Source organism: Brienomyrus brachyistius, chromosome 13, assembly GCF_023856365.1.
Source record: "Brienomyrus brachyistius isolate T26 chromosome 13, BBRACH_0.4, whole genome shotgun sequence".
Classification (NCBI taxonomy): domain Eukaryota; kingdom Metazoa; phylum Chordata; class Actinopteri; order Osteoglossiformes; family Mormyridae; genus Brienomyrus; species Brienomyrus brachyistius.
This window is the reverse complement of record NC_064545.1, coordinates 20185330-20212709: the sequence shown is the minus strand read 5'-3', so window position 1 is coordinate 20212709 and position 27380 is coordinate 20185330. Positions and strand designations below refer to the sequence as shown.

The 27380-nt window shown below is 41.8% G+C and overlaps 1 protein-coding gene across 5 annotated transcripts in view; it reads left to right on the top strand.

Moving 5' to 3' along the window:
* Nucleotides 1–27380, top strand: part of lrrc4ca (leucine rich repeat containing 4C, genome duplicate a) — a 230509-nt gene that overhangs the window by 31088 nt on the left and 172041 nt on the right. The window contains exon 1 of one of the 5 annotated variants that reach the window (XM_048973056.1): nt 3127–3204. The exons of the other annotated variants lie outside the window; for them this stretch is intronic. The gene's annotated coding sequence lies outside the window, so the exon portion shown is untranslated. Of the gene's footprint in view, nt 1–3126; nt 3205–27380 lie in introns of those variants that run through there. 5 annotated transcript variants of the gene reach the window in all.

Below are 27380 nucleotides of genomic sequence, written 5' to 3'. Positions count from 1 at the left end.
TATACAGTAACTGCAGTGGTCTTACTGCACCCCATTTGTTATAGAAATGTTCCCTAGAACCCCCAGCAAAGGATGGAGTCTGCAGTATATTGTGATCTAAATAATTGTCACGAGCCCATCGCTGGGAGGAAATGGCCTGGTCTAACTTTTTTTTTTCCCCACAAAATAAGTGACTTTAGGTGGTCAGCACAGAATACCTGTTTTCTGGGCACCACTTCCCTGGAATTCACATGGAATCTGGTTCATAGGATGGGAAATTATCATAGAATAAATTATTTCTATTTATCTGTATATTATTTATCTCTGCATAATTCAATTAACATGTTCTACTGTGACATTAATTTTGGTCTAAATTGGTCTTCATTAGTTTGTGATTAACCTACCATTATTATAATTATTATTGTTATCATTCTAAACCAGAATTCGTTATGTTTTCACACTTTTCATAACCACTAAAGCAGAATTCTCTGTATCAATCTCTGTATTAAAATTTCTTTTTCAGAACTATCACCCTAGCAGGGTACTCAGTGTTATTCTACCCCTGCAATATACTGAAATAAAAAAAAAAATACAACTCTGTACATGTTTTAAATCCATGCATATAGTGTATAATAAATCTTATTTTTACCAGCTGTATAGTGTAATTTTCCAGGGTGGTTTTAAAAGATTATTAAATAGTCAACAAGGTTAAATAACAACTTTCAGCATGAAATAAGTCCTTGACATCTCTCTCTTAGCCAGTAAACAAGATGCATTTCAGTAGACCATGCCGGACCCATTAATTAATGTCATCTGTCAGGTCTAAACGTGGCTTCTTAGTTGAATATGCAGCAGTAATGTATAATAAAGTAAAAGTTAATGAAAAATGTGTCTAAGGAAACATGTGCATAATTGAGGGAAAAAAGCCACCATCGTTTATGAATTTTATTCCCTCCCACCTTTTTTAGGTAAGGGGTGGCAGTACACCAGAACCGTGTGCTTAGGTGCTGAAAATGGCCTCTGACTGCCCGCTCTGCTAAAAGTCCATTTCACCCTCGTCCTTCGTAACACGTGGAAGGAAATATATGGACAATAGAGCACGTGCATTTCAAACAACATCAATTACTCGCTTAATTATAATTTTAGAGTGCTCCTTAAATACATTTAGATAACAGGGGATAAATAATGGAACCAGACTGCACACCGTTCAGCTCTCATTAGGGAAGCTTTTAGGAAGGAAGCAGGGGTGTTTTATGGCTCGCCAGCACCTCACCCACCACACTGTGGCCATGTGCTTCTTCGCTTGATATCTGGTATTTTTTCCCAGTGAGTTCTGTGCATCAGTATTTCCACATAAGTAAAGGTCCAGGATTGTGCTTTTGTAAGTCTCCCGGTTTAGTTTCTGGATGGTCTGAGCTTTAACACCCACATTTGAATTCTGCACTTGTTTGCTCATCATTTTGAAGAGGATACAAATGCAGCAATGGTTTTGAGAAGCTGCCTTAAAGTCACAGTTTCATAATTAGCATCCGCCTAGTATCTAGGCTGCACACAGCTGACCGGTCTGAAACCGTCCCAGTGTGCATATCAGTTATAGTTTGCACTGCGCCGAACAACCTGAGCTGCAACTAGGTGCACGTAAGCCCACAGATAAAACCCAGATCACCCTTCCCCATGGAGGACAATAGCAGTTCAGGCTGCTTATCTGGCTTATACCTGAACAGATCCCTTTTCATGCCATATGAGTAAAAATCAGCCTTGCAACCTCTAGTCTAAAAAATTTGCATGTATGCCATATATATATAGCTTTTTTCACAAGGAAACTAGACAAACGGCAATAGTTACAAAGAACTCTGAAAAACAAGAATTCAGGCTATTCTCACTTGAGGCTTGTGGCTTGTGTTTGTGTTTTTAAGCTCTTCTGGATCAGTAAACATCACACCACTCTTTTCTGATTGAGACTGTCTTCAGGCAAGTTCCGGATTCTTTCTTCACTTATATAAACTCACAGCAATACTGCCATCACGTCAGTTGAAATTTATGATAATCTTAAAACTATGTTACATTTTTTCCTACTGCTTATTTTTTGGGATCTGAGAATAGTGTTCTGGCCACACACAAAAAGGGTTGAGCATTTTCCCCTGTACTCTCTGATTTTTTTCCCCAGTGTCCAAAGATGTGAATTGGTGTTCTTAAATTGCCCAAAGTTGGCCTTATGGTCAGCTGGTGTCCTGTCCAGGAAGTCCTCTACGTTGTTTCTCTGGATAGACTCCAAGCTTACTGCGACCCTGCTTTGAGCAATGCTGGGAAAATGAATGCTGCTTTCTGTCAGAGCGGCTAGGAATGCCCTTTTTGTCTCGCCTCTCCTTCAGTGACATAATTAGGGTGTCGTATTTAGCATGCAGACTTGTAGTTCAATGCACGTTACTGCATAGTCCTCAGAGCGTCTGTATGCAGTAATTTGGCCAGCATGTTCCTTAGATTGTCTCTCTTCTTTTATAGCTTATGGAACATATGACACATGTTTCTGAGCATTCTAGGACATGTAGTAGAACGTGGGTTTAAATACTGGGGAATTATGTATCAGCATGCAAGGCTACTTCTGGCTGGAAGCATATTGAATGTTTCCCTTACAGCAAGGGGTCCCTTGTCTATAGGCCTTACGCCCTTCTCATGGCTGAGTGAACAAGACACCAGGCTCAGAAGGGGCCCCTTAACCCTCTTCCACTGCTTATCACGTCACAACAGTCTGGCTTGTGATGCTGTGAGCTCCGAGCTTCACAAAGTCTGTCACAGAGCAGGAGATGCAGCTAGTCTGTGACAGGTGGAGGGGGTCTGTCATGAAGTGTTTGTGCTTCTGTGGCTAGGCTTGTTCAAGATAAACTCTCCAGCCCTCATATAAGGGAACTGAATATAATTTGTAATGTAATCGCATATATGCAATGTAACTATATGTATTTTAAATAAGAATTAATAATAATATATTAATAATTTATGTTATGAACATCTCCTATGGATCTTATGAGTCTCGGGAGAATTGCCTAGTAACTGCTTCAACCAAACATGCAAAATTTGCTAACTTGTCTATTGGCAAGAGTATTGGTGGGAGTGAGTAGTGAGCCGCAGCTCCCATACGGTCGGGCATGCATACAGCACAAATACAACGGATTACGGTATGCAGAGAGGCACTTAAGGCAACATAGCTACAGACTACGAAAAGCAAATGTAAGTGACTTTTAAAAGGTTTCTGTGTGTATTTCTATGATAATTTACGAAATATTTTTTTAAGTAGTCCAAGACTTTAACCTGTGAAATGTGTGGATGTACAAATGTTTGATTCTTTGAGATTTGAAAACCAGTTTGACTGATTTACTGAAAATAACCAGTTCCAAAGAATAGTTTTTTCACAAGTCAGACATCACTATTGTTGACTTGGATAGCTGCCTGCAAGTAGTCCTTTTTGCTAAAACCATGAGTTGTATCATAGTGCTCTTCTCTCCGACTGAAAACCGCACAAAAACAAAGGCGATTCTGTGTTGTACTGGACTTGGGCACTAACATATCAATCACTTTAGAACAGATTCACTGACTGTACCTGGTGTAAATGTGGAGCAGTGAATGAAATTTGGGGGTTACAGCAAACCTTAAGAGACCACTCTATATTTAAAAAAAATCTGCATTTTTAAATCCTGGCTTAATCCTGGTTCTGGTAGCAGAAGACTACACTGCAAGACAGGCTGCTTCCAGGCTCAAAGTTTCTAAGACAGCAGTGCACAAGAACAACGTGAAGCAGGAGACACTGGGAATGAGCAAAGACCAGCCAAGGGGAGAGCAGAAGCGACTTTCTAATGCCAGAGATGATTATCAACTTATCCGGCAGTGAAGAAAGATGACTTCAAGTGACCTTCAAAATGTAGGGGAAACATTAAGTGGTACAAAGTCCACTGCTAGTACAATTCATAACAGGCTCCTACACTGTTAGAAAAAAATACCAATTTTACTTTTGCTTGTCACTGGGGCTATACCCTGGTATAGGGTCTGCCAATTGTACCCTAGCTATAGATAAATGTACCTATTAGTCTAATTTAAGGTACAGAAATGTACTCTGAGGAACAAGCTGCAATCAATATTAATATACCCCAATGGTATGAAAATGTTCCTCATAGTACGTTTCCTGCAGGTACGTTTACCTACAGCTATTGTACAATTAACAGACCCTTAGAGATCTAGCCTCAGTTACGGTGTGGAAACAGGACTGAAGACCCATAAATCCAGGAAAAAGCCCTTCATCAATGAGAAGCAGGGAAGAGCCAGGCTGGGGTTTGCAAACAAATGTATATTTTACAGAGGTCCATACCCATAAATTGAGAAATGACTGAAACTCAAAATTTTGCTGTTTAGCGAAGGTTAAGCGAATTACCATTTGGGGTCAAACCATATATAAGTAGGGGCAGTGAAATGGGGCAAATAGATGTCTGTTTAGTTTCAATCCATTTATAATGTCAGGCAGTGGCTGACCATGTGGGGACACACATTAATATTAGAAAATAATACTGTTCTTTCTGCAGTGGGTTGGTGCCCTATCCTGGGTTATTCCCTGCCTTGCCCTCGTAGATTCTGGGATGAATAGGACTCAGAAAAAGGGTACATAAAATGGATGAATGGAATATTGTTCACTGTATGATTGAACCACGGTTGTCTGATGACTAAGCTTGCAGGCTATGAGCTCACACACCTGTCCGTGAAAACTCTCTGCGTATAAACTCAGCAGTGTTTCCGATCATACAACAATTTTGTATCTTAAGACAGTTCTCGTGTATGTGAGTTCATGTTTTTTGCATAAGGAAGCCTCTGGTGGTAAAAACGCCTACAAGAAATGTAATCCCATCCACCTGTGTTTTCCCATCGTTTGCATGAGAAGGCGTGAACGTCAGCTTTTAACGTTGCCAGTGGTAGGAGGATGACTTTCAGCGGGATAGGAGTGTGAAACAGGGCTGTGCTGCCCTTTCATCTGATGTACAATCAGATTGTCTCCACTTGGGTTTTTAGAGGGTGGGAAGAGGAGATTTAGGATCTGACCTCTCCATGGGAAAGCTTTGTACTTTGACCATCTGGAATGTGCATGCAAGTGTGTCTGCTGGAGAGGCATTGGCAGGCGTTACACTAGTGTTTAATCAGTATCTGCATCAGGGTCATTTGGCAGATTGGCCTCAGCTGCTGTGGGACGTGCTTTCTGGAGCGGTTGCATTGGCTGAGGTCACGAAGGCTGTGGAGAATATCTAGTTATGAGGGTGGGGGTGCAGTGCTTGAGCAAGGCACAGCAGCCATGAGGAATGCAGGGTAGGACAAAAACGTATGAGAAACACTAAGGGGGTATGTTTGGTATCTGTGCATTTTTCATCATGATTTTATTGTGCAAAAAATATGAAAAAGAGTTTAAAAAAATGTAATAAAATTTTATATATATACCTCCCTGAAATTAAGTGTATCGTATTGTGCTTGTGGACTGATGTAAACCCCACCACAGGGAAGCAGAATAAATAAAGGTAAGAATTAGGTTAGACTGCAGTAGTAATTTTGTCAGACAAGCAAGAACATATACTTACAATGAGGTGGAATAGATCATCCACAGCCTTTTTTCAACATGCAGCTCCCCTAGGACTTTGAATTAAAATTATGGCATCGCATGTATTGAGCTCATGTATATAATGTAAGGCTTACGCTAATGCTGCGGATGGTGCGTCGAGGAACATGAAAAGTGTGCAGTCCTGCTGTCCTTTGTTGTTTTTTGCTCTGATGTATTGGTTTTTCGACCTCCTCTGGGCTCTCAGGGTTTGTTTTTATGTGTGCATGCTTATGCAATCTGTGGGGTTTCATAGCTTTACCACACATCCCTTCCCTTGATTCAATAAGACGCCATGGCATACTGTAAGTGTCAAAGTTCACTTTCACTGTCTGTCTGCCTCGCTAAAGGTGACTAACGATTGTAAGTTTTGTTAATCTTGCTGTCCTTGTTAGCATGGTGTGTCATTTATTTATTTTAATTTATATACAGAGACTATTGTCCAAAAAAGATGTCCTTTTGTTCTTTGCCAATGCTCTGGTTAACAGTAACGTTGACTGGGTTGGAGTCCTTTACAGAGCAGTCTTATAATGCTGAATCGTCACATCAGCTCTGGCAGGGGTTGGGAGGCCTGCAGTATGGAGGATTTGCCTTTCTTGACTATTAGACCAGAATACCCTGAGGAAATAGACATAACACAGGGTCGTGTGATCTGTACTCCACCTGAGTGTTACATTTTCCTCAGGTAATATAAGAAAGAGGACAATACCAAAATGTCCTGTCACGTTGGTTTTTGGCTACGTTTTTATCCCCATTACTAACACTTGTCAACACCTTAACAATTTAGTCCTTGCATGCATGTTGATACTTTCCCACTTCATTTAGTCAATGAATAGATGTGTAATTTACCCTTTGAATAATTGCATTTGGTCATTCCTCAGGTCTGCCCACCTCCCTATAGGGTTGCAGGTGAGATCTTCATTGGTGTGAGGATTATAAAAATCACAAGTGGTGATTCTATAATACAGCAAAAGTTATTTCCTTTTCAGTGCATCAGTGCCATTCATGGTTGTTGTTAGTTTGTTTTGATCGTGGATTTAACACATTGTTTGTTCTGGTTTGGACCAGCACAGTGCGCTTGTGTCTCCAGAGCTGTGGGTTTGATTTCAGCCGTTGGGTCCTTGTGTTTAGTACTCCCTTTTCTGCATTTTTTTCTTCCTGTTTGGTAAACTGGTGTCTACATTTCCCATAACATGTGAATGTGTGTCCTGCGATGGACTGGCATCCTGTCCAGGTTATTCCCTGCCTCATGCCCTGTGCTTTTTGGGATCAGCTTCTGGCTGAGTGTAACCCGGTACAGGATAACCTGCTATGGAAGATAGATGGATAGGTGTACAATTTGGTACCAATAAACTGGCATATTTGTGTAATCTTATATATAAATGCTGTTAGTTCAGGCAAAAGAACTACTTACTGCTACAAGATTAGACTTAATGTTCTTCTTAAGCCAACAGGTCTTAAACTTTGTGTTGCAATAAAACTATTGTATTGATAATGTTTTTGGAAGCATGAGACGGAAAGGAGATTGACATTGCTGATAATGTTACTAATGGTGAATTAAATCTCCCTGTGAATTTATAACACCAGCAACATCAATAACTTGACAAATAAATTGTCCTATTTTCAAATTTATCAAATCAGTAATGAATAATTCTTAAGTTTTCTCATAAATACAGATTTAGAAATTAACGAACTTGCATAACACTAATGTTCATTAATTTGTGGTTCACCAGTATACTTTTCATAAATTAAATACAAAATAAAATCCATCTCTCTTTCCAGATTATTAAGTGCTCTAAGCAAAGGAAGCACTTTCAATTCTAGGTTCTTATTTTGCATTTATAACCCGTTGTCTGCTGACGACAGAAGCTTCAGGGTTTAAAACTAAAATGTTTCTGAATTACAATATTTTAAACATGTTTGGTCAGTCAGACCTCATTTATCAATTTATTATTCTTGAGGTTTGTCAGATGTTTAATGGTGTCATGGGAAAGGTTGTTTGTGCAATGGGTAGTCATTTTTAAAGCAGATTAATACAATGGTTATGGAGGACATTCCTCTTACTGTATGATATTGTGTTCTGTAAGTTTGTGTCATATATACCACTCAGCCATAACATTAAAACCACTGACAGGTGAAGTGAATAACATTGATAACATTGATCTCTTTATAATGGCATATGTCAAGGGTGCCTTTACAGAATAGGCAAGTGAACAGTGTATTTCTTGAGGTTGATGTGCTGGAAGCAAGAAAAATGGGCAAGCGTAAGGATCCGAGTGACTTTGACAAGGATCAAATTGTGATGGATAGATGATTGGGTCAGACCATCTCCAAAACGGCAGGTCTTGTGAGATGTTCCCGGTATACAGTGATCAGAACCTATCAAAGTGGTCCAAGGAAGGTCAACCAATGAACTGGCGATGGGATCATGGGCACCCAAGGCTCAACGATGTGCGTGGGGAATGAAAGCCAACGTGTCTGGTCAGATTCCACAGGAGAGCTACTATAGCATAAATTGGTGAAAGATAATGCTATTTATGTTAGAAAGGTACATGTCTGTAGTTTACTTGGGGAAGAGAAAACACCAGGATGGGAAGGCGGCAAATTGGCAGAGGCAGTGTGATGCTCTGAACAGTGTTCTGCTGGGAAACCTTGGGTCCTGGCATTCCTGTGGATGTTACCTTGATACGTACTGTACCATCTCCCTAAACATTGTTGCAGACCAGGTACGCCCCTTCATGACAGTGGTATTCCTAGGTGTCAGTAGCCTCTTTCAGCAGGATAATGCACCCTGCCACACTACAAAAATAAATAAATAAATCAGGAATGGTTTGAGCAACATGAAAAAGAGTTAAAGATATTGATTTGGCCTCCAATCTGATAGAGCACCTGTGGGATGTGCTGAGTGAACAAGTCTGATGCATGGAGACCCCACCTCACAATTTACACGATTTAAAGGATCTGTTGCTAACGTCTTGGTGCCTGCAGATACCAATGGACACATTCAGAGGTCTTGTGGAGTCTATGCTTTGATGTGTCAGAGCTGTTCCGGCAGCATGAGGGCAACCTACATAATATCAGGCTGGTGGAATTCATGTTATGGCTGATCAGTGTATTTGAGCTGAGTGCATGTTGTCATACCAAGGTTAAAATGACCGTATTAACTCACAGTTAATATGACTGATTTACATTTTTAAGGCCTAGGAACAAATGACAGTTCCAGGAAGAAATAATGGCCAGTTATCTCTCTTTCTGTTCCAACTGAAAAGGGGAATTACTCAAATGGAGACCACGTCCTTTCACAACTTCTTCATGTCACATAGTTCTCTCTTTGAACTACACTGACTTCCCCACGGACTCCTTTACAGCGAGTCATGTTCTCAAGCATTTTCTTCCGTTCACATCCTAAGGAGTGAAAACCAGACACCTTAGAGGCAGTTTCCAGGGTGGCAGCCAAGTCTTCTGGAGCATGACACTGCACACAGTGATGGCAGCACCTGCAGCTAGTCCAGCTTTGGGCAAGTGATCCTATTAGCATGGATGGAGATAACAACATATCTGTTTCCAAAGAGCTGTAATGGGAGGGTCGGCTAGCATGAAGCAAGGTACAACTGAGAGAACTGTTAAGCACCAGTTATTGTGATTATCGAAAGCTGTTTGAGCAGTTTGTGTGTGTGTGTGTGTGTGTGTGGGGGGGGGGGTGATGTGGACAAAATGGCAGAAGGCCAGTCTGTGCCAAGCTTCATACTCCTCAGCACCTGCGTCGAAGCCATAAATACTCATTTGAGAGAAAGCATTGCTAGTTTATCCCATTTAGTACGGCTAGTATATCTCGTTTATTGGAGGAGCACACCTGTCAAAGGATTATCTGCTTTGTAACTAAAGGATTTTTCTGTTCCCTTTTTTAAGTTTTGCAGTCCCATGGGTCATCTGATTTATTAACAGTGAAGTTGTGGGTATCTTTTCCCTTAAGGATCCATCCCTTCCCTGCTGCCAGAACAACAATGCATATAATTGTACCGCATATACCATGGGGAGCAATCAGTTTGAAATCGTTAACGTGGTCCTTTTTTGGGTGCAGAATTATGCATTGCGGGAAATGTGGTTCAGCCTGGAGAATGGGAAGCTTAATGTTTATGCCACCATACGCCAGATGTACAGTAAATGGAGAGCATTATCGTTTCTAGTTGTCCTTTTCCCTCTAGTGGGTTGCCCTATTGTGGGCAATCATGACACATACCATAGCAGCAGTTCTTATCCTAACACCCTCAATACTTAATAGAACAAAACTGCAATATTAAGAATATTTGTGTTGCAATTTTTAAACTCCTAAATGCTGTCAAACCCCACCCCCCATTCTATTCCCATTCTTGCATTAGAAAGACCTGAATTCAGCCATCCATGATCGTTGTCGGCCTCGCTGTGGGGGCAATTCATTTTTCCACCCTGCAGCCTTGTAGGTTTCCAGCAGCTTGAAAGCATATTGAGAGGAAAAGCATGGACTGGCGTTACTGGCAGTTACGCAATGGTTATTAAGGAACACCTGTTTGGTGACTTGGGGTTCCGCTCAATATGAGCGGGTTAATTAGAGCCTCCCTTGGTTAATTGTGCCATCTATAAATAGTGGTGGATTAAGGAGGCCATGCCGGCCCGATTCTGGAGTATGGATATCAGCACGGACCTGTGCTTAGGGCCTGGTGGTAGCAGGGTGATTACTATATGTTAGGTAATCCTCTGCCTTGTTTTCTTTGTACTCTAATCCCATGGAAGGTCGAGCAACCTGAGATCTTTCCTTTAAAAGTTAAAAACATGAAGCAGAGCATCCAGGGATTACTGCAGTCATTACAGGACCCAAGTGTCCTCTGCTGTTTGCAGTCAAGTGTGTTTGTAGTTTGTCATTAATTATTAACTGCCTCCTAAAGAATACTAAGAGAAGAATTCATTAGTCGCTGAGGGATAAAGAGATTACAGTGAGCGCATGTACCACTCAGGGACACGCAGGCTCTGTTTTTGTGTGCAATATTAAGTATCCTCACATCTCCGATGAGGCCACGGCACTGGATGAGGATGAGCTGAGATAGCGGTCGATTGGGAAGACAGCCAATGCTCAGCTGGGTCCGTCTCTTTGGTAATTCAGATCGCAGGGGGAGGGATTTCTGTCAGCATGCCTCTATGTTTTTTCAAACTCTTAAATTGCCTTTACTCAGACAGATGCTTGTTTAAGTGAAAATTAAAAGCAGCATGTATCGTATTGCTAAATGAACTAAAGCATTAAGTACAACATCATCTCCAAAGGACAATTTTTCCACATTTTCCCCACAGTAAAATATAAAAAGTTATGCATTTTCTTACATCATCATGATTTGCCAGTTATTTTCTCATCTGTAATCCTGTTAGTCTTGGCTTATACTCCTGACTTTGAAAGTGATGATTTGACACACTCTGTCATAGTTAGCGTTTCCAACTTCACTTAAACTGAAATCAGTAGAAATTTCAGAGAACCACATCCGGTTTGTCTGTTAACCTGAAATGGTGCGAATGGTACTTCTTATCAGTCCTATTGCTTTAGAAGACTGGAGAAAGGCATTATCTGCTGCAACATCAGCTTTGAATTAATTCCTGACTGACTGGACTCAATGGTTCCTCAATGACACACTGTGTGAGACTGCAAGCCAACTTTAGATTTTTTCTGATCCGGTAGTGTCCATGCCCCAGCCCACATTTTTGGACATTTGTGGTTTTCATGCTGGAGCATAAGCAACAGCTTGTAAACATGTTGGATTTTATGGCAGCTGGAATAAATCAAGTATCCTTTTTGGAGGTATCACTACTCTGTCCCAGGCAAAGAGGGTGCTCCCTCTTCCACACATACTGGAGAGAGTCAACTGTTCTGTCCTTTTGGAAAGCGACCAATGGCCATCATTCCTGAAGCTTGAACAACTGATTCATCTCTATTAGAATATTTTAATTGTTAAGGACCTATGTGAAGTAGGTGAGGTGAGCAGGGAGTCACCTTCATATGTCACAATAAATGAATTTGATACACTTTTAATTATGAATGCATAAAACCACAAACCAAAGAGTGTAAGGATAAACACATTTATTAAACATGTGCCTAAATTGCATAGTAGACAAACGGTTTTTAAAACACAAGCAGTTTTTATAAGCAGTTTTAGCTGTAGGTACAAACTGAAGAATATGCATAGTCTACAAATATTAATTAGAACAGTATATACAAGCTGTAATATAACCTAAATTTATTAGAAGCTTATTAATAGTGAAATCACCTGTTAATGTTTAGAAGTGGAAAATAGAGGAGAAATTAAAAGAATTTCAGTAAAAGCAATCTTGTTAAAACTAGATTTGCATTGATACTGAAAAACACTTCTTTACACAGGGAATTATTAATGTCAGGAATAAATTGCTGTGCCCCTCTTTTGCAAGTTTAATGTGTTAAGGTCTTTCAAAAAATGTGTCTTGACATTTAAACCAGGGTGCTCTGGCACGCTAAATTGTCTATTCTTGTCACAAAACGGTCTTATGTTCCTGAGATCTAAAAGCGTTTATTCTGTGGGGGAGTCTTGCATGTTTTAAGAGCTCAATCCGATGTCATTTGGAAAACATTTCTCAAACATGTCTTATGAAAGTCACCAATAATTAGGGTATGAACAGACCATATGCTGCAAAATTTTATGCATGGTCTCTCTCTCTCAGCTTGTCAAGTGAAACTGTTGCTAATCAAGTCCTAAATTATTCTAGCTTTGGGCAGGAAATGATTTGAATTTATAAATAGAAAAACAACCGTACCTTTTTTGCTTATGTTTTAAAAGAAATGTAGAGCATTTTTAAAGGGAGATGCCACAAACTTCTTCCGAAACATAAATCATTAGAACACATTTTCTTCTGCTCCTGTCAAACAGAAAGATGGAAACGGCCTCAAGTAACACTCTGACTTGCGTCTTGCTTCTGCAGAGTTCCTGTTTTTCTCCAGATCGCTGACCACAATTTAAAATTACAAACCAGCTTCTCTCTTATCATGTCTGATTCCAGTTACTCAGGCCACCGTGACCTGTTTTGGCTTAACGTTTCACTCAGATAAACTAGGCCGTCTGCGCAAGAACCAGCATTGCCCAGTATGTAATGCAAAACTTGGTGGGTCTAGACACGGTAGAACACTGATCTTTTTCAATGCCTAGCCATTCACTAAGTACTATACAATCACTGTCCAATCACCAAATGAGAACAATGTCCAGTTTCATCGCAAGAATAAAGCCATAGATATACAGTAAATGTCAAAATTTTGAGTACCCCGCATGAAAACACTGAGCTTTAAACTCTATAAACATAAAGGATTGGGCAATGGAATTGAAACACCTGGTTTTAGTCAACAATAATTTATGAGTTTGATGTACTGTAGAGCCTCCTTTTGTGATCAATACAGCATCATTTTATCTTGGGAAGGACAGTTAGAAGTCCTGCACAATGGCCAAAGGGATTTTGAATCTATGGATTGATGAGTCAAAATTGGAAATATTTGGGTCCAACTTGTATGTGCTTATATGATAGTGTAGGTGAGATCACGAGTTCTGCATGTGTGTTTTCTACTGTTAAGCAAGGAAGGGAATAGTCATAGTCTAGAGATGCTTTGTTAGAGACTGATCTTCAACGTCTTGCAGTATGGCTGTCATAGCATGATTATGTCTGATTGGTTATGTGCAGTCATCCGTTATGTGCAGGAGTGCTAGAACTAGTGATCTGGCAAGGAGAGATAGTGATGGACATCTCAAGCTGATGATATGGGACCTGTTTCAGAAAAAAGTGGCCTGTACTACGAAACGATGTTACTGGGTTATTGGGATAACTTGTCAGATTTAAGATAGTCTGGGCAAAATTTCAGTGAATAAATATGAAGTCCTTTTAAACTGTGGTACTTAAATGGACTTCATATTTATTCACTGAAATTTTGCCCAGACTACCTTAAATCCAACGAGTTACCCCAATAAGCCAGTAACCCCACTTTGTAGTACAGGCCACAAGATTTCTTGCTTATTTGGGTAACTTGTGAAATTTAAAACTGGCAAGTTATCTGGCTAAGAAAGAAATCCTGCTTCATGAAAGAGGCCCCTGGCCTGGCTAATCTATAGATCTCAGTCCCAGCAAAATCATTTTCGTATGCCTCAGTGAACTTCCATGATGTTTAAGCTTTCAGACAACTTGTCATCAGTAAATACTACAGTATATACAGTACTGAATTATATCAGTGCAGCTTGTGCTCTATCCCCCTTCTATAGAACCTTCTCAAGACTTTTCTTACAGTTTCAAACTTCAAAATGCATCAGGAACATTTTTTCCTTGTTGAAAGAATTCACTTTATATCCAAATGCTTTGATCTTTTATCAGACTTTTGAACCTTAACAAGCAGCATGTCTTAAAATTTTTTTTACCCTTTCTTGGGGGTTCTGGATGGCAGTGGCAGGGAGAGGATGGGGGAGAGAGGAGAACAGAGAGAGTATAAATGTTTAACTGTGTAATGCTTTATTTGGCTGCTCCCGTTGGTTATGTGGTGGCTGTTTGCAGGGGCCGGGGCTGCTGTGGGCTGTAGGAGGTTATAGCTTTAATTACAATTTGAAGGGGACACTGGGAAGACCGTGAACAGCGTTTTTGAAATGCAGAGGGAGAGCGGTTGTACGCAGCCGCTATCAGCCTGCCTCTCCCACACTAATTAAACGGTAATCAGCGCCCATTTTACACTGAGTGTCTTTCACCGGAATCCCCCCTCCCCAACCCCAAAGGGGAATCCTGCCTCCTCTCAGACAAGCAAGTTCTGCAAACACCTGCTGAACCCCAACCACCCCTTCCAGTGCACACGCGCCCCTGTTATAAAATATGAGTCCCCCGCCTTGTGCTGCACATCTCCGGAAAAACAGCGCTGCCGCATGCGTGTGGGGGCCCTTAAAAGCATTCGTTCAAACAGCGCCGACCTGGCGGGAGGCACAGTGCTGCCCGTGGCCACGGGAAGCCCATTAGCTGACAGGTGAAGTTTATTTGGCCGCAGAAGAAGGCAGAGAATAAAATGAAATGCAAACAGATCAGTTTTTTTCACTTGTTTTTTTCCATTTGTTTCCTGGGGAAGCCAGACTGGAGCCAAATCGGAAGGCTGACCCAACAATGTGCAATAACTTTAGGGGAAAAAAAGTGTATCTAGGCAAGGTCTGAATGTGCAAGCAAACTGCAAGGTTTTCATGGACTAGCAAGAAGGCATGAAGACATATCTGAATTTAACTCTGATCAAATAATTGTGAACGTGAAAGGATCTTGCAAGGACATGTAATCTTCTGCCACTTCCCCAGTCCACAGCCGGAGAGCACATGTTAAGCCGAGTTATCTGTTTTGAGCGCGTCCGTGTTCAATAGGGCACATCTCATGTAGAGCTCTGTTGCTAATGGCAACCGGCGATGGACTTGTCTCGAGTCCCCCAGTGGGCTTCAAGGTAAGCCTATACCTGCTGCGGCATGGGGAGACCAACAAAGGAGGAAAGACAATTCGAATGGCATGACATTTCTCAGTACATGCGGTGCTTGGGCATTTCCGCTTTATTCCTACGTGTGAATGTTCCAGGGTTATTCTTATGCAACAGTGGTTTTGTTACCAGTTTTGTCGATGAAGTTAACAAGTTTATCAATGACTGAATAAATTAATCTCCACCCTATTTTATTTTGTAGGATCCCTTTACTTAAATATGCTAGAACAACTATGGTCATAATCTTTGATTTTTGAGGCTTTATATGAAGCCATACCTATTTATGAAGGTTTTGGCCATTGTTAGAATTTATACATGTGCAAAACCACCGGTTCGTCACACTTTAGTCTGGGTTCCAGCAGCAAAAAAGTGAAATTAATTGATATGCAAAACCCTGGGAACCTGGCTAAAGGAGACAGCCCCTGCCTCCACACTGTGGTAGTACTTATAAAGGTTTGTGAAATAATATTGACATACATATGTTATGCAGAGGCATATAGGGTACTGTTTTGTAAAAATCAAATGCATGACTTTTGTTATAAACATAGGGGTTTAAAATTGGCTAAATTGGCTTTCTATTCCAGTTATGTGTTTGGACTCTTTAGGGGTGATTTATGTTATAATGATTTATTATGTCATAATGACCTACCATTTGGCTCATAGAGCCTGGGTGAGTCTAGTACGATGGTAATGATACCTCATGGAGCATCTGTAGGTCTCTGGCCTTTAACTTTGACAGGCTAATTCCTATTCCTTGCTGGGAGGTTTCCCTGTCTGTGGTTGTTACGGACGCAGGTTTGGTTGCCAGGCATGCCGGACCGGTTACTCTGAGAAAGAAGGACCCCCACAGAGGGCGGTGGGCTTCTCACAAGGCTTGCTGGTCGGAGACGAGGAGCATCAGCGATTTGGTGACCTTTATCACCTTCTGAGAGTGATGCTGTTTATATCCCTTCGTGTGCTTCACCAAAGACCAGTTCTGCTCACCATCTAAAGATAGAAAGCAGGAAAAGGAGCTTTGCTTTGAGCACTAGTTCTGACATTGCAGATACAGGGGGACGAAAGTGTTCCTTCCTTCTAAAATATATTCTTGACAAGATTTCTGTCTGCTTTCCCCTACACCCAACATGGCTTCCACCGCCTTTCCCAGCGGGACCACATTACATAAAGAGAAGGAAGATCAATGCTGCTTAGGGTTTAATATTCCCACATAAATTACAGGCATATCGGGGGAATTTATGCTTCCTTTTCTGATTTCACTGAGAGACTCTGCAAAGGGAACTCAGTCTCCAGCAGTCAGACTTTGGCGTTAACCGGTAATGATGGGCAGGAAAAATAGCACCAATTTTTTTTTGGGTACCTCGGTTCCTGAAGACATGGTAACCAGAGACAGGAGAGAGGCTCCCTGAAAAGATGCAAAATAAGGACTAATATTCCACATGCCCGTTCCCCTTCAGTTCTTGGAGTACCTTCTCTCCTGGAGGCCTTTTATACATCTAAAATATGACTCTCCCCCTCCCTCTCAGTGGGGAGGGATTTTAAGGCCAAGCATCCCTTATTTCCCCTTGGCCTGTTTAGCGTGGATCTCTGTGGGAAGTATTTCCTAAGGGGCCTGCAGATGAGTCAGTCAGGATTCGGCCCATTCTGGATTCTCCTTTGCTCAAAGCATAAGCATTATTTCCCACCCTTCCCCAGAAATGTAATGTTCCTCTCTTTAAAAGTATGAATATAGAGATGGGGGGTTGGACTGGCTATCGGGCATACTGGGCATTCTCCCCATCCAGGGCAGATACGTAATCCCAGTCCAGCCTTGGGCAGAGGGTGGGGTGGGCATTTATGTTCTTCATACCATGCTGAATTGGTGTGATGAATTGCCATGCTTTTCCTCCAAACTGCATGCATTCAGCAGTGCAGTACTTCAACAAAAAAATAAATCAATAAACAGCCTAAAATGCAATACTGCTGTTCAAGTTGCTTGTCTGAGCATATAGAAGAAACAAGAAACAAGCTATTCCCACTTTTAAGATCTGGATTTTTCTGCTCTCCCAAAAATTATAGCACAATACAATGTGAAAGGTTCTAAAAGAGTCCCGTAAAGACTGTTTGTTCACCTTAAACTGTACATTGGCACAGAGAAGGCGCCGATGCATTTACCTTAACTTAATGTTGTGAATAAGACCGTTTTCTGTGTGTTAGAAACAAACGGCCTGGCTCTCACGACTTGTTACCTACCTAGTTGCTCAGTTCCAGCATAAGCCCCTTTTACCAGCACATTCCAAGTATTTCAATAATACAAAACCACCAACACCACCACCACCCCACCGCCCCCCCATGTGGATGTGTACGCTGTCATACTTAACTTAGTTATTGCAGAAAAAACCAACAGGACACATGTCCGTAAGACCATTTTTAAGGCAATGACAAAAGTACATAAGACCATGGCTTCCTTGATGCTTTTGTCTGTAGATAAATTGATTCATATAAAATAATGAAGACATGCACAGTTCAACCAGCTTAACGGCTGTTAATTAACATATTTTGAGTAGCAGCAGCAGGGGTAGTAATAACGATGATGATAATAATAATAATAATAATAATAATACAGAGTGGTGCGTTAGCTCAGTAGATCCCAATGTTCACATGTCCAGAGTTGAGGGTTTGAGTCAGGCCTGACCCAGAGATGCACCGGTTTCCTCCAGATACTCCGCAATCCAAATTTGTGCTTGTAACTGATGTCTCTAAAATGGCCGTGGGGTACGATTCTGTGTGTGTTTAAGTGTATGTGTATGCGCTACAGTACGTGATGGACTGACATCCTGGCCAGGGTGTGGCCCACCTTTGCTGGCATTTACCACTGGCATTTTCAGACTTTCAGTGAAATAATGGGAATGTGCACATTCCGGACTTAAGGAAATGATTCACGCACAAGGAAATACGTCTCTCTAAAAAAGAATTGGCAAAAGTTTGTTTGTTTTATTTATTTTTACCCTTTATATCTCCACACACACAAACACACACACAAAGAGCTGTATACTTTATATTTATATGAAGTTGTAAGAATTGGTAATTACTGCCTAATCATTTTAATTGATACCAATGGCAGTATCATTAATTTGTTTTTTTATGTTTTGCCAATGCTTAATTTACACCACAATAGCTCAACCACACTATATGAAAACAGTTACACAACTAATGCAGAACTTGTAGGATTTATTGGTTCAGCTGATTTTTCCATCTGTTTCTATGCATTATCTAATAGTTTTATAAAAGGTGTCTGTCTCACAGTGAAGAGAAATTCCATAGTTGTCACACATTTTGCTGAAAAACTACGGTCTCACTGTCACATGTAAACAATCCTCTTTTGTTGTGTGGCAGCTTAGCTCGCAAAGTAATTTAATTAGGAACCAGCAGTTTGTATTCTTGATTTTAATAGGTTTTTATCAGATGTTAGTTATTGCTCAATGGAGAGGTTAATTACTGTAATTGTGAATTAATTGCAATTGGTTTTGTACTTATTCCATTATTGTTTTTTTGATAGGATGGAAATAATTTATAATAAAAAAAAAAACCCAGAACATAATTTTTCTAAAAATAAAAATACAATACAAAGTAGATGGATGGAAGTACATATAAAGAATGGAAAGACCTAACAACATACTAACATCCAGCACCCAGTAAAGAATAGGGCCTCCCTTTGCCTTCTGAACATGTTCTTTTTTGAAATGCCATCATGCAAGCCTTGAACTCTTCGTGGTGGGATATTGGACCATTATTCAAGAAGAGGGAGGAGATGAAAATGTGCTTCACACTCTGTGGTCCAGAACATCTCATAAAGGTTCAATGATGTGTAGGTCTAGTGATTGAATAGGCCATGGAAGATGTTCATGAAACACTTGAATTTGTTTAGGAGTTTCTACGGGAGCATTTTCATTTTGGAATATGGGAACATCATGAGGGAATAGTTTTTACACCATAGAATAAAATGGCCTTCTAATCTACACGGCTGTTCAACCAATGGAACTAATGACTCCCATGAGATGGTTGTCCATGCCAAAATGCATTATGTTGGAATGCATCCTTTAGTTCACTTTAAAAGTAAACCTGCCTGGGTGTAGGGAAATGGGTGAAAGATCACTCATCTATCCATATTGATTTTTGCTCAAGGGTTTGTTTTTTATGGCTTGTACTCGGTTGTGCATTTTTGTTCTTTGGCCTTGAATATAAGTAGTTTGTGAACAGCAGCTCTGCTATAAAGTCTTGTGTCATGAAGCTGACAATGTAGAGTTTTGTGTTGAGATTGGGTCACAGGGATGCTAAGGTCCATGTCACTTTTCGAGGCTGTACTTTTATGATGTTTTGTAAGAATCTGCCTACTCCTGTGTGCGAGCTTCACATGTGATCACTGTTGCTCTTTGTCAATGCAGTTATATCCATGCACACTTCTGGCAGTACAGCTTGGTGCCTGGATCTGCTGGTTAGGACTCAATGCCAGTGATCGGAAAGTCACTGGTTCAAATCGTATGCCGAGCAGGAAGATTTTACATTTAGACCCTAAACCCTCATTGCCCCAAGAACTGGCTGGCCCAGCTGTATCATTTCTTCATTGCTTTGGTTAAGAGCATCTAGTAAAAGTAACCGAAAGCAGAAGTTATAGAAGTTGACTGACTAGATTAATCCATTATGAAGGAACAGGTTTTGGTCAACTGATAGTGATTCCTAAAGATTTGATCTTAAAATCATTTTCAAATTATGCTATTTAATCTCTTAATTCATAATTTGTGAAAAATAATCAGTAATGCAGTCATAATATATTCATAATGCATTCATAGAGCATTCATAAGCACCATTTGAGCATACACTAACATTCTAAAATTTATGGTGGTGCAGTGGTTAGAACAGTTGCCTCACACCTGTGGGACCAGGATTCAAGTCTTCACCATGATTCCATGTGTGGAGTTTGTATGTTTTCCCTGGGTCATTGTGGGATTTCCTCCAGTTACTCTGGTTTCCCCTCACAGTCCAAGAACACACTGAGGTTAATTGTAGTTTCCAAATTGCTCATATCATAAGTGTGCATGTGTGAGTGAATGTTGTGAGTGAGTGTGCCCTGTGATGGATTGGCGCCTCATCCTGGGTTGTTCCCTGCCTTGTACCCTTAGGCTCCAGACTCCACGCAACTCTTAATAGGACAAATGGTTATAGAAAATGGATAGATTGATTGAAGCTGTTAAAGTATGTTAGGATGTTAAGGTATACTTACATACTGTTAATGGATCTTCTACGAATGTATAATTTACATTTACATTTACATTTACAGGATTTGGCAGACGCCCTTAGCCAGAGCGACTTACATAAGTGCTTTGAGACTCTGCAATGAATTTCCAATGCTAGCTCAATAAGGACCCAAGCTATGAATACTATCTCTGAGAACTCCATTGAGTAGTGTAGATTTTTCTTTTTTTTTTTTTTTTTTTTTAAACACACACCAGAATAAGAGTCGAGAAAGAATATAGAAGTTCTACGTCAGGTATTTCTGAAAAAGAAAAGTATAATGAATGCGTTATGAAGGTGCAGTTAATGTAAAGCATAATCAAATACAAAGGATAGATGGGACATATTGGACCAAGTTACCTGATTTTCAGAGAATATAAAAAATGAACAATGCATGATCACGACGGCCATATCTTTCATTGTCATCTTTGTCATATATCTGTACAATCATATCTATAAAATCCTTTGACTGCAACACAGCCGTCATTTTCTGTCAGTCCTTTCATCGATCGTTCTATCTTGGGCCAGCATGGGAGGCTTAAGGGAAGCTCCAGTACATTTGCTGAACTGTCTTCATCCTTTCTCTTGTAGTAATGTACTTAACTACAATCGATCCTAATCTCCTCCTCATGGATATCAAGTGACTCCCACGAGCATGTGACAGATCGTTCAAGCAGACATTCGCATGAAAACAAATCGCTCTTTTTGTGTGTGTGTGCGTGTGTGTGCACGCGTACAAGTGTATTCATCTGTTATCCCAGAGGTGTTTGAGTCCAGTGCTTCTGGTCATCTATAAAAGGAGCGTGTTGCATCAGCGACCTGGGAACAGTGTGGGTATACTGGAGAAGCCCAGATTTCTTTCACCCACTCATACATCTGCTCACCCATGAGTGTTTGCCCATCACAAGTCTGTTGCCCTTTATTGCATATTTGTACGTTATTCTTCCCCGGTTTCCTTTTAAATTACATCCCCTAAGAGTTGGTGGTTCTCCATTATGCATGTCTGTCAGCTGATGGCTGCCAACTACAGGCTCTATGTCTCTTAGCACCAAGCAACAGCGACTCAGAAGCTCCCAGTGCCAACCATGGGATGAAACAAGCAGCAACCAGCCATCGACGGTCATTAGGGTTCTTACGCCTTCTCACACCCAGTGCCCTATTGCATTGGTATTGCTCCTTCAGACGAACTCCCGGCGTCCTCCTAAAAGGAGAGTCTCGTAAGAACTTTCAGACTAGAGTCACTCCTTAATGAGGCAAAGTTTTGTATCAGGGATGGTCCTGGCTGCTCTGTCCAGGAATTTATACTAATAGACTTGTCCCCATAGGGACAGGCAGTGTAGTAATAGTTTAAGTATTTAATGTCGACTACATGGAAAAAGGATGTTAAGCTATAAAAAGACAGACTAGTAGAAATATTAGGATGACTTGAGAGGATAAGATAAGCTGGGAAGGCAAGGCCTCTAGGACAAGTTTATCAGACTTGTGGTGAAGACCTTATTTCTGTGATACGAATCATGTGTAGCATTCTGTGGAGGAGCACTGGCTTCTTTCCTTTGTTCGCTGCTGAGGTCAAGGAGTAGCCTCTAGCAGTTAGCCCCTTTACCCATGGTTGTGATAATGGAGGGTATTGTCTTTTCTTCCTTTTACCATTTTTAATTTCAGTGTAACCTGCTTGCTCTCTTCACCTCCAGGTGTGTAGTAGTTCTTAACCCACTTTCTCAATCGCTCCCCTGTCTCCAGCATTGTTCTTAGTGAGTCCTGATCCAAGCACGCTGTAAAGTGCTAGCAGTCATCTGCGTTGCGTTTCCGTTCATACCAAAACAATCTGTCTCACTGGTGTAATTTTTTTAGCCTGGAGTAGAACAGTGTGGTGTTTTGTCTCTTAAAGCAATTTTGACAACAAGTTTATGTAGCAGACTGTTAAAAAAATTATATGATTAACAGGTGTCTGCCAAATGCAAGCTGTGTGTTACAGTATATGGTGGAAAAAAGTTGACCCTGACATCTGAGAAACAGAATGATTTAAATATGTCTCTGCTGTTGTCATTTTTTCCTTCCTTGTCTTTGATTCAAAGCTAAACTAACAAACTACCACCCATCCCATCTGTTTGTTTCTCCGTGTTTCTGAAGAGCTGCTCACTCACACCATGATACACCAGAAGCTGGGTCTGTCAGTTTGTGCTATAGAGCTGGTCCGTGGCAGAAGCGTCCTTAAACGAGTGGCACACGAGAGTTGTGATGATGGCTAAAGGTCAAACTTCAACAGCAAAAAGAGTCACAAAGCTTCACCTGACTTCCCATTTACCAAATGAGGCGTCTCCACAAACAGTTTTTCCAAGGTTAAGGAAGATTCAGAGTTCAGACTGTTGATGCATTTCTTTCCCAAAATGGCCGCTGCCTCATTTTTAGACGGATGATGAGAATTGCAGGGTAAGGACTGCCACAAGTCGGGAGAGAATAAGTGGAGTCACATTCTTGTTGTAATGCTTGATTTCTCCGCCTCTCCTTTCCCAAGTGAGGGGGCCGGAAAGGTCAGGTCTCTTGGAACAGACTTAATGAAATGTGACAGACAAGACAGGCTGGCAAGGCAGCTCAAGGGGGCAACTGGAAGGCCACCGAAAGTCAGTATTAAACAGGAACACCTTTATTGAGACTCACATCACCCACCTTGGAAACCAAAATGACATACGAAAAGCGCAGAAGCAGAGCACAGCGGGCGTCACGGTCATCGGCGGGTGGGCAACACTCACCCGCCTCCGCTCATCAAAGTCCGTTTCCTCCCTCTACATCTGGGCCCCTCCTGGCTGCGCAAGATTTCTGTCTGACATCATTTTTAAACATGAGGCCGCTGCAAGCTAGGCACAGAAACTCGGTGATCAAATGACGGAGTGAATGGCATAGTTTTTCCTGAGGAGGTCTCTAGGGCAAGTTTAATGCAGGTCTTGGACAAGGGCTGAACCTTCTAGAGAAGCTAGTATGAATTACTAGGCAGCCAGACAGCTCAAATGCTGTTTGAGATTTCAATTCCTGCATGTTAATCTCCGGGTTTGGCTGCCCTGATTCATGGATGACATCTATCACATCCCCCACCTTCCATCTGGCTGGACCACAGAGCGATAGGTGTGTTTCATCTAAACAAACTGCAGAGGGCGCACATCTTGTCCTTGTGTGTGCTTGGCCATCTGAGCAGAACAACGCGCAATTCCCATTTTCACCGGCCATTGCCGTTGGACGAGGGCTGTCGATCGAGCTGCCCCTCCATCTTAGCTCCCAGGAGCCGCCCTTGGAGTCATCCCTGATCTTGCCGGAGGTAGCGTTTCTGCGGCAGCCCACTGTGCGTTTAGGGCAGAAGATTCCGCAGCGTCCTTGGGAGGATGACACATGCAGACATACACCAATTCTTCATTACTCATACATGGAAGAAAACAAGAAAGTGTGCATGCCGTACAATATTGATTAAAGTTTTAAATAAAATAGTATTAACTATCCCCTCAACCCTGACCAGGATAGGTGATTAACAGATAGATGGATGGATTGATGGAGTAAAAGTCTAATTGAGGGCATTATAATGAACTATTTTTAGAGCCATTATCTATACCAGATGTTGGCCTTTGTTTATGGCCTTGGTTTTTGTTAACTGTATTTCTTTTAGTAAATAAGTAATTTTCTGATATAATTGCCTTAGATTACAGTTTCTTCTCGGTGAAATAATTATATACTTTGACAGTGTCTCAGTTTTGAATGCAGGTATAATCTGAAGTCAGGTGCTTTTCATGCTTTTAAACTCGACATTCATCACTGGCTGAATGATGGCATCTTCTGATTGTGCTTTTGGGGAGCTAATTAAACGGAGACAGAAGAGCAAAATGTTTCCCTGTCCCTCAGGACGGTACAATAGACTGCAAGGGATTCGCTTTTTTTAATTGAAAAATCATGTGCAAATCAAAACAAAGATGCGGCAATGCTGCACGGCTCTTAAACCCCATTAACTGTGTCAGACGTTATGCTGGCGCGTGCAGCCCAGCCGCCGCCGGCCCGAGGCTGTTCACCGTCCTCTGGTTATCTCACGCTAGCCTCTGAGCCTCTGCCCATTGCAGTCAAATCTGCACACCCTCCCACCACCTGAAACATCCAGAGTGGGGCGGGGGAGGTAGGCAGCTATGCGAAGCAGGGTGATTGTCAGCAAAGGGGTTGGGTGGGTTGTGGACAGCTGGAGTTTTGCAGGGGGTGGGGGGTGGAAGGGATGCAAAAAGTTAAATTGCCCATGAAGAGTTCAATTCTTGAATTAAATTGAAAAAAGCAGAGGCCCTTCGATAAATTCCATGTGAATGCCTGAAGAGGTTCTTTTGTCAATGCTTATAATGTGGAGACCGTATCTGAACTCAATTTGGAAGCAAATGTGTCGAGGAGAGAAGTTACATTAAAGGAGTGAATCTGAGCAGTGTCTCAGCCTGAGCCATGGAGGACGTGCATCTGCCCCCGTGTGTTGCCGCGCTCTGCATTTCCCTGGAGCTGTGGACCTCTCTCTCACACACTATGCAATGGTGGCCAGCACAGGCCAATTTACACTTGTTTCTCAGGCTGGAGCTGAGGTGGCATGGGGCTCAGGGTATAAAAGAGGGGCTCTGTTTGGGGGGGTGGGGGGCACTCATCAGGCGATGTGCTGACCTTTTGCAGCTCAGATCTCCCTGAATCCCTTAAGAGCTTGTCTTATCTCCTTTCGCAGCAGCCCTTTTTCAGTTCACATGCAAAGCAAACAGTTGCTTTGTGACTTTGCGATTGGGCAGCAGGCTAGAGGAAGTGATTCGCGACAGCTCCTCCACATACTCAGACACACGCGCACACACCGCGGTATCCATGGAGCCAGAGCGCTGCCATGGGGGCCACAGGACTAAAAATTGCCTCAGTTGAATGTGCTTTGCCATTCATTATCTCCTCTAATTGCTTTCTCGTTCAAAGAGCTGCTTTTTGCTCGTCCCGATTCTCGGCATTCCCATCATCCCAGAAATACAGCGGAGGGGATGAGCGTGGTGATCTGGCCCCCAAAACAGCGTGAACACTTACTAACTTACAGTAGTAACTTGTTCAGCCCCTTCTGATACACTTCTTTGCATGTTGTGCATGCCGTACAATATTAATTGTATAATTAAATAAACTTTAATAAAGTTTTAAATAAAGCAGTATTAACTATCCCCTCAACCCTGACCAGGATGGGTGAGAATTAGCCCATATGCCGAAAGACAATTCACTATTGACACAAATATTTATGTACTCTGACAAGGCTTGGCTGTTTGGCGTCTGCTTCTCAGGGCTGTGACTGCGGGCTCGTTTAACGAGCGTCGTCGTCACCGTGGGCACGCAGAGTGGAGCAAGCATTCCCCGCATTTGCTCATCCATCCCTGCGTAGATTCATTTAGCAGAATCACACTGCTGATCACACTGCTGACAGTGTCCTGGCTGTGGGTGGATGGTGCTGCGTGGGTAGAGGAGTGAGGGGTGTCTCAGGTAGTGTCAAAAGTCATACTATTATAAGACTGCAGTCTGCAAATATGCCTGTTTTTCTGGGACTGTGTGTGTGCAGTTATACCGACGCCCTCTCGAAGCGCTAGGGCTAGGCTGCCCGAGAGAGGAAGTGATTGGTCAATGGATATGGAGTGGGCGGGCTCAGAAGCAGGATTCTCAGATGTAAGGCCCAATCACTGTCACCAGAGTATCCCTGTGTGCCTGCCTGTCTCCTCATGTCCTTGTGAGAGATCCTCCACAAGAGACCCTGAGCAAGTGAATAAGGAGGAAGAGAGCAGGAAAGAGAGAAGAGGGGACTGTACAAGAAAGAAAGGGTGGGGAAAAAAAGACAATGGAGCTGCTTTTTGTCCCAGATGTAAAACCTTGTATAGTGTCGCCCATTTGACATGCAAATCCCATATACTCACTGGGATCTCTGCCTGTCAGATTTTATGCTTCTCTAAATAGCCGTTTTCTACAAGAGGATGTGAAAGCAGGCAGGGAGTCTTAAACCCGATTATAGCCACTAATTGTTTAAATAACTTTCAAATAATCCCTGCTAACACGGCGGAGAGGAACATGTGCTGGAACGACACATTCATAATTTACTTATATAATTTACCCCTGTTTTTCTTTTTTATACAAACGGTAAAAAAACCTGTTTTACATGTCATTAATTTTCTTATCATTTAGCGAGCTACCCTCAATTATAGATAGGACCATAGTTATTTGTGCTTGGAGGTCATTCAAATTAATGTGAAATGGATTGCAATTAATCAGGAGCATTTATTCTGCAGTGTAAATAGAGAGAAAGCCTTGAATCACTAAGGGATCGTATACATTTGACAGGATGTGACAAATCCATAATATAAAAAATAATTGAATTGAATTGAATTGAATAATAGGAAGAGTCACCCGGTTGTGTAATGGTGCTTTGACTGCTGTTTTGTCCAAGGAATTCCAGGAAGAAGTGGGGGAATGGGGAAGGTATTCCAGGGACTCACATGGCTGGCGGTGCCATGTTTTCCACAGCGTGCTCAGAATTGACTGGATGCTTCACTGGCAAGTTGATGGGAAGTAAAAGTAGAGCAGAGGAGTCGGATGGAGAGGAGCGCTGTTCTGCATATTTCTAACAGCGTCCGTTTCGCTTTTAACGACCTGAAAGAGCTTCCCGCTGTCAAGGTGACCTACTTTTCTCCACCCTGATGAGCGTAAGAGCCCGCCCCCCCCCCCCCCCCAACACCCCTACACTTGCACACGATAACTGTATTTTGCATCTTTGTGCATGTGTCTGTACACATCCGCATGTCATCCTCAGCATGCACACTTTTCTGTTGGCCGTATCTTTATCAATATGCAGCAAACCTGTTGCCAGCGGCTCTCTCTCCCTTGCCCCGCAAGCATAGAGCACTTGTATTTATGGAGTGCAGAGAATGAGAGAGTTCATTTCTGAGCTGGGGAGGAAAAGGTGCCTCTCTGGTTTTGTGC